Source organism: Zosterops lateralis, assembly GCF_965231275.1.
Source record: "Zosterops lateralis genome assembly, chromosome: 32".
Classification (NCBI taxonomy): domain Eukaryota; kingdom Metazoa; phylum Chordata; class Aves; order Passeriformes; family Zosteropidae; genus Zosterops; species Zosterops lateralis.
This window is the reverse complement of record NC_139792.1, coordinates 4,904,034-4,914,540: the sequence shown is the minus strand read 5'-3', so window position 1 is coordinate 4,914,540 and position 10,507 is coordinate 4,904,034. Positions and strand designations below refer to the sequence as shown.

The 10,507-nt window shown below is 50.6% G+C and overlaps 2 long non-coding RNA genes across 2 annotated transcripts; both read right to left on the bottom strand.

The window, feature by feature from the left end:
* Positions 1-747: 747 nt before the first annotated feature.
* On the bottom strand, positions 748-2,410 carry LOC310920903. The gene is made up of 3 exons (XR_014592067.1): positions 2,361-2,410; positions 1,480-1,589; positions 748-821 (listed from the first exon to the last, which is right to left on the bottom strand). It is a non-coding gene; the product is annotated as an uncharacterized lncRNA (long non-coding RNA).
* Positions 2,411-6,349: 3,939 nt separating this feature from the next.
* On the bottom strand, positions 6,350-10,175 carry LOC310921063. The gene is made up of 4 exons (XR_014592081.1): positions 10,091-10,175; positions 7,250-7,287; positions 6,690-6,812; positions 6,350-6,494 (listed from the first exon to the last, which is right to left on the bottom strand). It is a non-coding gene; the product is annotated as an uncharacterized lncRNA (long non-coding RNA).
* Positions 10,176-10,507: the final 332 nt, after the last annotated feature.

Below are 10,507 nucleotides of genomic sequence, written 5' to 3'. Positions count from 1 at the left end.
GTGGAGGTAATTCAGTCCTTGGAGGCACTGAGAGAGAAACCAGAAACAGGAGGGCAAAAATCAGGGATGGGATTTCATCACACAAGAAAGGAAACAGCTCTCCAAGATTCCCTCTCCAGGGGAATGGGGAGGAATGGCAGAACACAGTGCCATTGAGAGGAAGAGCTTGCTGCTCCAACACTGGCAGAGCAGCACCCTTCTAAAGAAAGGCATGTCAGCTTGTCAAAGAGCAACAGCAACTGCTGGTGTAGACTCTGCCCTGCAAACCAGCCAGGATGATGCTGCTGCAGTGGAGGTGCTCAGAAGTCAAGAGCATTTTGGCTGCACTGCCAACCTTTTCAGCTGAGCACTGAGAGAAATGAGTCTCTCTTTTTTCTTTGCTGTTCCTTTCAAATGCGGCCACCACCACCTTTGCTTTTACAGGCAAGGAATGCAGTGCAGGCCAAAGATTAGAGAGGTAAGATGGAGAAGAGCAAATACAAGAGCCAGAGTGAGAATTCAAGAGCAGCAGAGAAGAGGACAAGAACAGAGTGCAGTGAGTGCAGGGGTACTGGCAGGCATTTCACATGGGATGCTCTTGCTTGCCCAGAGCATTCCAGCGACAGAAACAAAGCCTGGCCCATGGAATGGCTCCTGTTCTGAGCCCCTTTCCCAGACAGTCCTGCCCCAGCCCTGGGAAGCACAGCTGGGATCCCTGACTGACCTCCCGACTGACGACAGCGATCTCGTCTTCTGTCATCTCAAACGCCTTGACAGCGTCGAACAGAGTGCCTCCATCCATGAACTCCATCACCAGCCAGAGTTCCGCATGTACAAGGTAGCTGAGAGAAGGGAACAAGGCCATGCAGTGAACATGCATGTGTTGGTTTCTTTGCTTGATTCTTGTTTCTGGATCCCTTTGTGACAAGGGATGAAACAGAATGAAAGGAATAGACATTCCCTCCAGGCTGTGCATTGTTTGCAGTCTGTGCAGTCTCAAGGAGAACAGCACAGCTGTGAAAATGGAGATGTCTCTGACGGCCAGCAGGCAAAAAGTGCAGTTTAGTAACAGCCAAGATGAAAACCTGTCACATGGGGTATTTCTGGAAATAAGCACCTAGTGTTCCTGGCATGGACAGCCATGGAAACGAGGGGCAACAATCCAAGGGAAATCCTCTCTAGATTGCTTCATCAGCATTAAAGAAACCTTAAAAATCAATCCTGAGACAACATGGAGCCAGTGAGCTTTCAGGGTATTGACTGAGTATGGTAGGGTTGGTGCAGGTTTTTGAACAATTTTTCAACTATGTGTTTGAAAGCCAGGGAAGACTCATGCAGACAAAATACACACTCTTCCCATCCATTGGAGATGAATAGAGAAGTAATAATTACCCAATAATTACCAGCTCTCTTTTCTGCCCGTGTCCAAAGTGGGTTTTTAACCTTGCATGCTTTTAGTATGGAAACAAACCTTCATGAGATGAGACCATGATCACTCACCTGTCTAAGTAATTCACAATATAAGGAGTCGTATTCATCTTCAGGACTCTGATTTCGGTTAGAATGTCTTCTATCATGAGTCCTTGAAGATCAATTTTTTTGATGGCCACCTAGAATGACATTTAAAATCAGCAACTTTAGAAGTTGGTGGCACGAGACCACAGCACACGTGGGATGAGTGATTTAGCAATGACACGGGTGAGCCTTGACAAAGTGCCTTGGGATTAGACAAAGGAGAAATTAGGAACTGACATTCCAACAGCTCATTTCTCTGCTCCTTTGGGGGCCACTTACAGGACACGTGGCCACTGACATTGTGTCTTGTCCACTTGTTAGCAATCATGTCTCAACTATCACCCCCAAAGCTCTGAGCACACTCTCTGTTTCTCTGTCTGCACTTCAGAAGAAGTAAAGCGTGCCTTGGTACTCTGTGGATACATCTTGGGCTACAGGCAGGGCTTGGGGCTTTTAGGGAGGCCTTGCAGATCTCTCCCTACATGCAGTTCCCACGTAGCAGCACTGCAGGTGCCTGAGGAACTGCCAGGAACATTCAGATGTATTTGCTGGCAGCCAGAAATGAGAATTCAGCACCCTGAAGCCATCGGCCCAGAGAGCAGTGAGATGCTCTAATGCACCACCTTTGTTAGAGCAATTGAGAGCCAGGGAGAGCGCCCTTCTCTGAAAGGAACCGCTGCCCTCCTTGCCTTCCTCCTGGCAGCTGAGCAGGACAAAGACTGTCCCAAATGCACTTGGCAGGCTGGCACCAGTCTGTGCTTCTTGTGCCTTTGCAGCACAGCTCTAGCCACAGCTCCAGCCCCAGCTGACACAAGAGAGGAAAGCCCTGGAGAGCAGCAGGATCTGCAGGGGCTCTTGACATTTACCTCTCCTCCTGTGGCAGCGTCGACCGCTCTGCAAACATCTCCAAAGCCCCTAGAAACAAAAGAGCAGCAAAGAAAGGAGAAGCCATTTAGATCTTGGAGTGAAAGCCAGCCCAGACAGGAGATGTCTGCTGGAAATGCCTCAAACCTGCAGCATGCAGGAGGGCTCTGCCAGAAGGCAGATGATGCATTTTCCTCTGCAGTGCATGGGCACTGGGCCTGTTCCTGAAGCATTGGGCTTTAGTGCCTCAGCTCAAAAGGCCAGGTAATTCTTTCATCTCGGGTTTCAGTTTCTAAACTGGGCAGTTTTTATCCTGAGCACAGATTATTTCCTTCAGCAAACACTTGGGAAGAAATATTCCTGAGAACTACTATCTCACTGCTGTGGTTGGGGGTAGGTTGCTGTTTCTGGCAATGAAATACAAGTGTCTTTGACAATGCCTCCTGACCACACTTACAAATTCTGGCTGGTACTGAGACATGGGGCAGACTAACCCAGTGTCTGAATGTGTTTGCAGCGTGCCTGACTTCACTCTTGGTAGATATTCCAGCAGCAAATCACCTGCCCCATGACTGTGGAGAACAAACTGTGGTTGGACTCACCCTCTGCCAACATTTTCCAGTTCAATGTATTTCCTGCGGGGATTTTCCATGTTCACCATTTTCCCTGAGGGAAACAAAATGCAAGATGCTCACTTGAAAGCAGAGATCCCACCATCCAAGAGATACAAAAGGCAGCCCCACTGGGGCTGTACAGTCTGGGCTTCTGAGTCCTTTGTGCTCAGCTGGGTAACACCAACAACCCCAACAAGACAGGCAGCTCTGCAGTACAAGCAGGCCAGCACAGAGCCTGATTTTCCACAGGCCTTTGAAGAGATCTCTTGACAGAAAACAAAGCAGAGGGAGATGCATTCCCAGGAGAGGAGGGCACCTTCTCCACCTTGCAGCAGTTGGCCAAGAGAATGCCTTTCCCTTTGTAAAGCAAAGCAGCTGTTGCTGTAAGCAATGCCAAGGGGGCCTCCAGCAGCAGCAGGAGCCTGAGCCGTGATGAACAGGCTGAGCTGGAAGACGCCCTTGGCCATGGCCCAGGTGGAGAAGCACAGTGCTCCTCCTCCCCCTGAGAGCAGGGATCAGTCCCTGCCCTTGCACTGGCCCTCTCAGCCCCGCACACGTGCCCATCTTCCCGCAGCGGGCAAGGGCAGCAAGGACAGCAGTGCTCCCTCCTCAGGGGCCGGCGGGACACGGACAGCTGCCCAGAGGAGATGCTGCCCCTGGCTGAGCCCAGCCCAGGCCATGCAGGAGCCAGCCCAGAGCAGGGGCTGCTGCCTCGGGGCAGCTCCGCGCTGCAGCGGCCGGGCGGCAGCGGGACTCTCCCAGCTCAGCAAGGCTCCAGCCTCTGCACTCACACCGGCCCTCAGGGCCAGGGCAGCCACCACAACAAAGCTGCCAAAGCCCCAGCACCAGCCCTGACAAGCCATGGCAACAAGGCACGGCCACACCCAGCCCCTTCCAAGCCGGGGACCCCATTCAGGACACAGCAGGAATGGCTCTGAGCTCAGACACACCCAGGTGCACATCAAGGCCCTTTTTGTGCCAACAGGGGATGGGAGACACAGAGTCACCTGGGCTCTGTTCTCAGCCCCCCCAGGTCTTATCTGAGAGCACAGCACTGGCAGCTCTTCTGGGCAAGGAGCAGATTCAATGACTTGTGCTGCAGCATCACAGAGGACTTGATGTGTGTTCCTTGAGACTGATCTGAGCAGGGCTTGGGTCAATGGGCAGCATTCTAACAGTCATGGGAATGACTGGGAATCAGGGATGGAAAAGTGCCATGGATCTGAGGAATATACAGCAGAGGGGCTGGAGGCTTGCTCCTGAGAAATGCCTACAGTGCACTTTGATCTGATCAAGCCCCAGGGATGTGTTTCTTGGACACATCTTTCTAAGAACAAAACTAGGATATTAAATACAGATTGTGATAAAATTATCTGTCTTTTCATTGTGGGCACAAAAAGAACACATTTGGCTCTCTGTTTTTGTGTCACCTGATGTTCTTTCAAATGAGTTCTCACTGACAAATAAAAAATATTATTAAAAAAAAAAAAAAAAAAAACCTGTAAATGTAGTAGTGGTAATAACAACAGTCATAAAAATGACACCAGTAAGACACATGGGGGAGAAGAGCTGCTTCAGGATGGAGAAATAACTCTACCCAAAAAAATCCAGAAAAACACCAAACTAAAACCAAAACCACAACCAAGAAACAAAACGCCAAAACCAAAGAAATTCTGTGAAGTTTTTTGCTCTGGTGACAGTTGAGAAGTCAGGAGTCTAAGGAGAATTTAGGAAGCTAACCATTCTATCCAGTTTGGCCACCAGCACACAGGACTTGCCCACATCATTTCCTAGGTCACAGCCTTCTGCTGATGCAAGAACAAGCCCTGCTTCTGCCTTCAGCAGACAGGGAAGCTCAGGCAAAGCCCAGCACGTCCAAGCTGCCCTCAGAGGCAGCAGGAACACCCAGAGCACTCTCTTGCTGCCTTGGAGCACAGCATTTCCTGTGGGGAACCCTAAATGCCCCTGGGACACCACAGTGAGGAGGATCATTTGGTGCAGCTGTGCTGACACGTGCACACAGTGCACTGTCCCTCAGAGAAGAAAGACACCAGACATACTCAGGAGCTCCAGGGAGTCATCCTCCACCTCCTGTTGCTGAGCAGCAGCTGTGTCACTGCTGGACATGAACCAACTGCCCGGGCTCCACTTCTGAGCTGGGGCAGCAAAGGCTCCTTTAGGTGACACTGCTGCTGCTGCTGCTGCTGCTGCTGCAGGTTCAACAGAAGAGCCTGTGGAGATCTGAGACAACAAAGGAGTTTGTGTCAGAAAAGTGGCTGGCAGAGATTAGCCCCAGATGCCATTTCAAATGCAAGCCCTTAGGGAGGGGCTGTCAGCTACATGCAGGGCTCTGCCATGGGTTTTTTCTGATGGTCACTTCTCTAACTGGATGGGACAATCCCAAAGGCTGGTTTTACTCAAGTTCATGGCCAGATTCATTTTCCATTTCCTCCAAAATCCATTTGCATGGATTTTCTGAAGGATGACTGCCAAAATGACCATTCCATTTCTCCCGAGGACTCTTTTCCCCCTCCAAGGGCTGCAGGCACACTTGCAGCTCCTTGTTCAGATGTTCTACCTCCTCCCGTGGAGTCCTCTTTTTCTCCCCCATCTTCAGAAAGTGTCCAACTGGCAGCGCTTCTGCCTGGGACAGTTTCTGGTCCTTGCAGGAATCTCGGGGCTCCTCGCTGCCAGTGCCTTGATGGAAATCTCTGCAGGCTGCCAGGCAAGATGTCAACACTCCCACCTGGAGTCAAAGAGAACAAAGCAGTCAGAGAGTGCAGCTTGTCCCTGTCAGCCAAGAGTCATGGACTGTGAGGAAAGGGAGAGACCAGATTCACAAGGGATACAGACAGCTTCTTTCGAGATCCAGCAGGGTCACCGTGTTCACCTGCAAGAACCCCTCAAGAAACAAGGAGAGCAGGAAGAGGCCAGCAGGAATGCCTTCCCATGACTGCTGGCCAAAAGGCCAAAGCACTAGTCCCCTGTCCAGGGCAGCAGCTGAGATTCAGCCCAGCAGGGAGTGTCCTTCAGAGTGGCTGTGACAGACACTGGAGCAGGAGGGCACTCAGAGGCATCACCCCAGCCCCTGCTGCTCTGCTGGGGAAAGGCAAGAAGGGCAGAAAGCACCAGGTTGGTGACTGCAGTGGCTATGGCTCTTTCACTCACTGGTTTTTCTAGAGCCTCCTCCTCCCCAGGGAGATGAATTCTCTCTTCTCTTCCTCCTGGAACCTTCATTTCTCCCTCCAGCCTCTCGTCTGGTGTCCTGATCCTAGCCTGGGGTTGCTGCATCTCTGACTGAAGTTCCTCACCGAAGTTCTGTGAGGAAGAAGAAGAAGGAGACACTTCCATGAGTGGAGTGGCTGCCACTCCTCCACTCACCTGGTTTTGTAAAAGGCGCCTCAGCCAATAGATGTTCCAGTGGTCTTGAAGTCGCCTGATCTGTTCCGTGTCTCTCCTCTTCACTCCCATGATGTCACTGGGGAACACAGACAGCTCTGCTTGTGCCTCTGCCTCCATGTTCTGTAGACACAAATGCAGAGCAAGTGACTGTGAGATGCTGCCCCTGTCAGAATCCCAGCAAGCTGGGGCCTAAACAGAACAGCTCAAAGCCCATTTTCCAGGGGTCACTGGCTGAGGGGAATGGCTGGGTCCTGGCAGGACTCCAGCACTCAGCATCCTCAGCCACCAACAGCACCCTCCAGAACTGGCACTTACTGTCTGGGAAAGCTGTGGCTGTGGTGTGACCACAGCTGGAGCCTGGTGGTCACTTGGCTCCTCTCTGGCCTCTTCTCCAGGAGCACAGGGAGCCAGAGGAGAATCTTCCCTTGGTTCTGTGCTCTGCGGACAGACAGGAGAGTGAGACACAGGCCATTACCTGTCATTTATAACCTTCTTTCTGTTCAGCTCTAGAGCCAGCTCTACTAAGCACAAATCATCACCTTTTAGAGCAATGGGATTCTGAGTCCCTCAGACTAAATTCAAATGGGCTGATTCAAGTGGACTGCAAATTGCTCTGAATTAGATAATCCCCCCTGGCTACTCTGAGGAGGCAACATTCTCTCTGCAAAACTGAGCTTTTAGTTCTTTTCAAGCTCTGCAAAGGAGAATTAGGAAATAGCCAGTGATGCCTTTGCTCTTGCTGCTGCAGACATGGAAATGGATTTTCTTGCAGCCTACTCAGCTGGCCCTCTACTCTCTACTGCCCCAGGCCAAGCTCACAGCTTGCTGCACAATTGTTAAACACCAGGAACATCAAATGTTCCTTTCTCACTCACCTCCGGATCGGCCCCTCTGAATACCCGGCTCAGGTGACCTGCAGTGGGCAAGGGAAAATGAACCAGATTCTTTGAGGAAACTGGAAACAACCAGAACATTTTTAGAAGTCTCCCAGTCCACATTTTCCAAGTTGTGCTGCTTGGCCTAGCAAAGGGAGGAAATGACAGACTCTGCTGCCACAGACTGTCCCATGGAGGGAACACAACCCCTGCAGGTTCCCTTGCAAATGCTGCCCGCACAGCCCTGGCCACAGACACCCCCTTTGGAGCTGAACGTGTTGGCAGGAGGAGCTTTACCCAAGTGGCATCCAAATGGTCTTTCTGTTTTGAAAGAGCAGGAAGACACAAAAGTCAGGTTAGGTGACACCCAGGGAAAACCTCTACTTACCTGCCAGGTTACTCATAAAATAGGTTGAATAACCTATTTTATAAGCAGTGAAAACTGCAGCAGCGAGTTGCCCAATCATTGTGGGAACTGCTGTGCAGGTTTTCAAACTGCTTGAAAAACAAGAAAATCGCAAGGCTACTGTCAGTGAGCACTTGGCCACTGAAAAGCCTCGAGAACAGGAGGACACTCCTGCACGGAGCGAGCCCAAGAGCCGCTCTGACACCCCTGAGGCCTCCCGTGCTCCAAGGCAACCTTGTGATGTCACCACGAGCACGTGGCAACCGTGCCCTGACATCACAAAGCAAAGGCTCTGTGCTGGTCTGTGAGTTGGTGCAGGTGGATGGAGTGATGTTTGTGTAGGCCCAGGCTGCATTTTTCCTTCTGTCCCCCCTGGGCTGCCTTTTTCAGCTCTTGTTTTTCCCCCTGTGCCCCCTGTGTCCCCTGTGTCTGTGCTGGGTCCCAGCTGGCGGCCGGGCCGGGCGGAGCAGCAGTTCCAGCCCCGGGTGTCCCTGGAGCGCTGGGAGCTGCCAGTGGCCCCAGGCACTGTCCCCTGAGGAGCTGCTGAAGGACAGGGAGACACAGGGGGCTGAGGGGGCTGAGGAGGCGCTGACGCTGCAGGGACGGTGCCCTTGAGCTGCTGGGGGCACTGAGGGCTCTGGGGGAGCAGAGGGCCACGGGGGCACTCAGGGCACAGGGAAGTGGCACAGGCTGAGGGCGCTGGCGGCTCCAAGGCCCCGGGATGGCTCCGAAGGGATGGAGTGGGCTGAGAGGACTGTGAGGGGCTGAAGAAACTGAAGGGGGCCGGGGCTTTGCCCAGGGCACGCTGGGGCTCAGGGGATGGAGGGGCCAGCAGGGAGCACACAGGGCTCCGCGCCTGCAGCTCTGCCAGCCCTTGGAACCAATTGCAGAGGCTCCACTTTGGCCACAGCTGCCCTGCAGACCTTGAGCACAGGCGGGCACTGACAGGAGGCAGCAGGGAGAAGCTGAAGGCCACCAGCTCCAGCAGTGCCCAGGGAGCTGCTGCTGCCAGCCCAGAGCCCGGGTGAGGCCGCAGGGCCGCTCAGGCAGCCTGGGGCTGAGGGGGGCCTGGCCTTTGGCCCTGGCCTTTGCACAAACTTGTTCTTTCTCACCCTCCTGGGGAGGCGCTGCCATTTGCCCTGCCCTGACTGAAGGGCAGCTGCTGCCAAGGGAAACGGCCCCATCCTGACTCAGTGTTCCCTTTGCTCCCCACGGGTCCCATCTGCTGTCCCTGTCCAGGAGAGCTGCTCTGCACGGGAAGAAGAGACGCAGGGAGAGCCCGGGGACTTGGGCAGCTGCAATTCCTGCTGATGGACTTGGAGTTAGAGATGGTCACAGTGGGACTGAGAGTTAGAAGTTGATGGTTATTTCTACAGCCTGATGTAGACTGGTATTTGTACAGGTATATATGTATGTCTATTGTTCTCTTGATGCATGTATATTGATGTGGTGACATCTGTATTTATACTGATATACTTGTTCGGATGTGTGGCTGTAGTGTTTTTTTGATAGGGTTGTAAGGATTCTTATATTGGTACATTGATATTTGTATACTTATAGATAGGTTTTGTGTATATTTCTATATGCTCTTCTTTATGTCATATGAAATATAAACTGCAGTTTTACATCTGTATATTGTATAATAATGTGGATATAAATATTTTAATATATCTTCAGTTATATGGTTACAGAATTCTGTTTCTTTAGTACTGGATCTAAGATCCTTTAGAGAGGGATACTGATATTTCTGTATTTGTATATAGGCTGTACAGGTGGAATAATATGTAATACATTAAATTGCTAAATTTCCATGGATATTTGTGTGTAGTGAGTGGTTGTAGAGGGTTTTAGTAAATTAGTTTTTTTAACTGAAAGTTATTATTGCATTTATTTACATAACACAACTGTAACAATAAACTAGTTTTCTAAACTTGGATATTTGTGTGTTTCTATACCGGCAGTGTGGATGTAGCAATTTAAAATATATTTCATTTTTAAACCAAAGTTGATTTTTCTGTATTTGTACATTAGTATTGCAGATGTCATGATCTGCAAGCAATTCAATGTTTCCACTAAAAGAAGTGTAGGTTTGTGCTGCCCAGAGCAATGAGCAGATGTAAAGGTGATGATGGGGGAGGATTTTGTCCATGGAATTCTCCAGCCATGCCCAGCACATGCCCCACTTGCACTCAGGCTGATGGAGGGGAGGGGACGGGAGGGGAGGAATAACTGTGATAACCCAGTCTGCCTTGCTGTGCACTGATACACTTTGTAGCAGTGACCATTAGAGGTAATGCCAGATTCTTATTTAGCATCATGACACACTGCTGCTTCATTGCAAAACTGCCTCAGTGTGGAGAAAATCACCTTAATTTCTTGTCAGTTTAAGTAGACGTGTGAGAAACAGTTGCACGGATTAAAACAGGTTTTCTTACCTCATCATCCAGAGGGAATTTTGTCTTGCTTTTTCTTCTTCATTGTATGCACAACATTGTTGAGTTGTTGTGTATCCTTCAGGGAGCTATCCACTAGTGACTGAAAAAGAAAAGGAGGATTATGGCATTCATTCTCTTTTAACACATACTTGCACTAAGCTGTAGCTTCAACTTAGTAAAAGGAGAGATTTTCTTCAGTCCTGCAGTGTGGAATAAATGGTGTAGGAACAGCCACAATCCCAGCTGTAAGAACAGAGTGTTCTGGGCCTTAACAGGACATTGTGGACAAGAAAGCACCACAATCTTCATGATTCACCTCTTAGGTCAAACCAGAATGGTTCATGGTGTCAAAGCAGCAGGTGATGGGAATAACAAATGTCCCTGGGCTGGGGCAGAAGCCTGGAAGTCAAAGGCTTG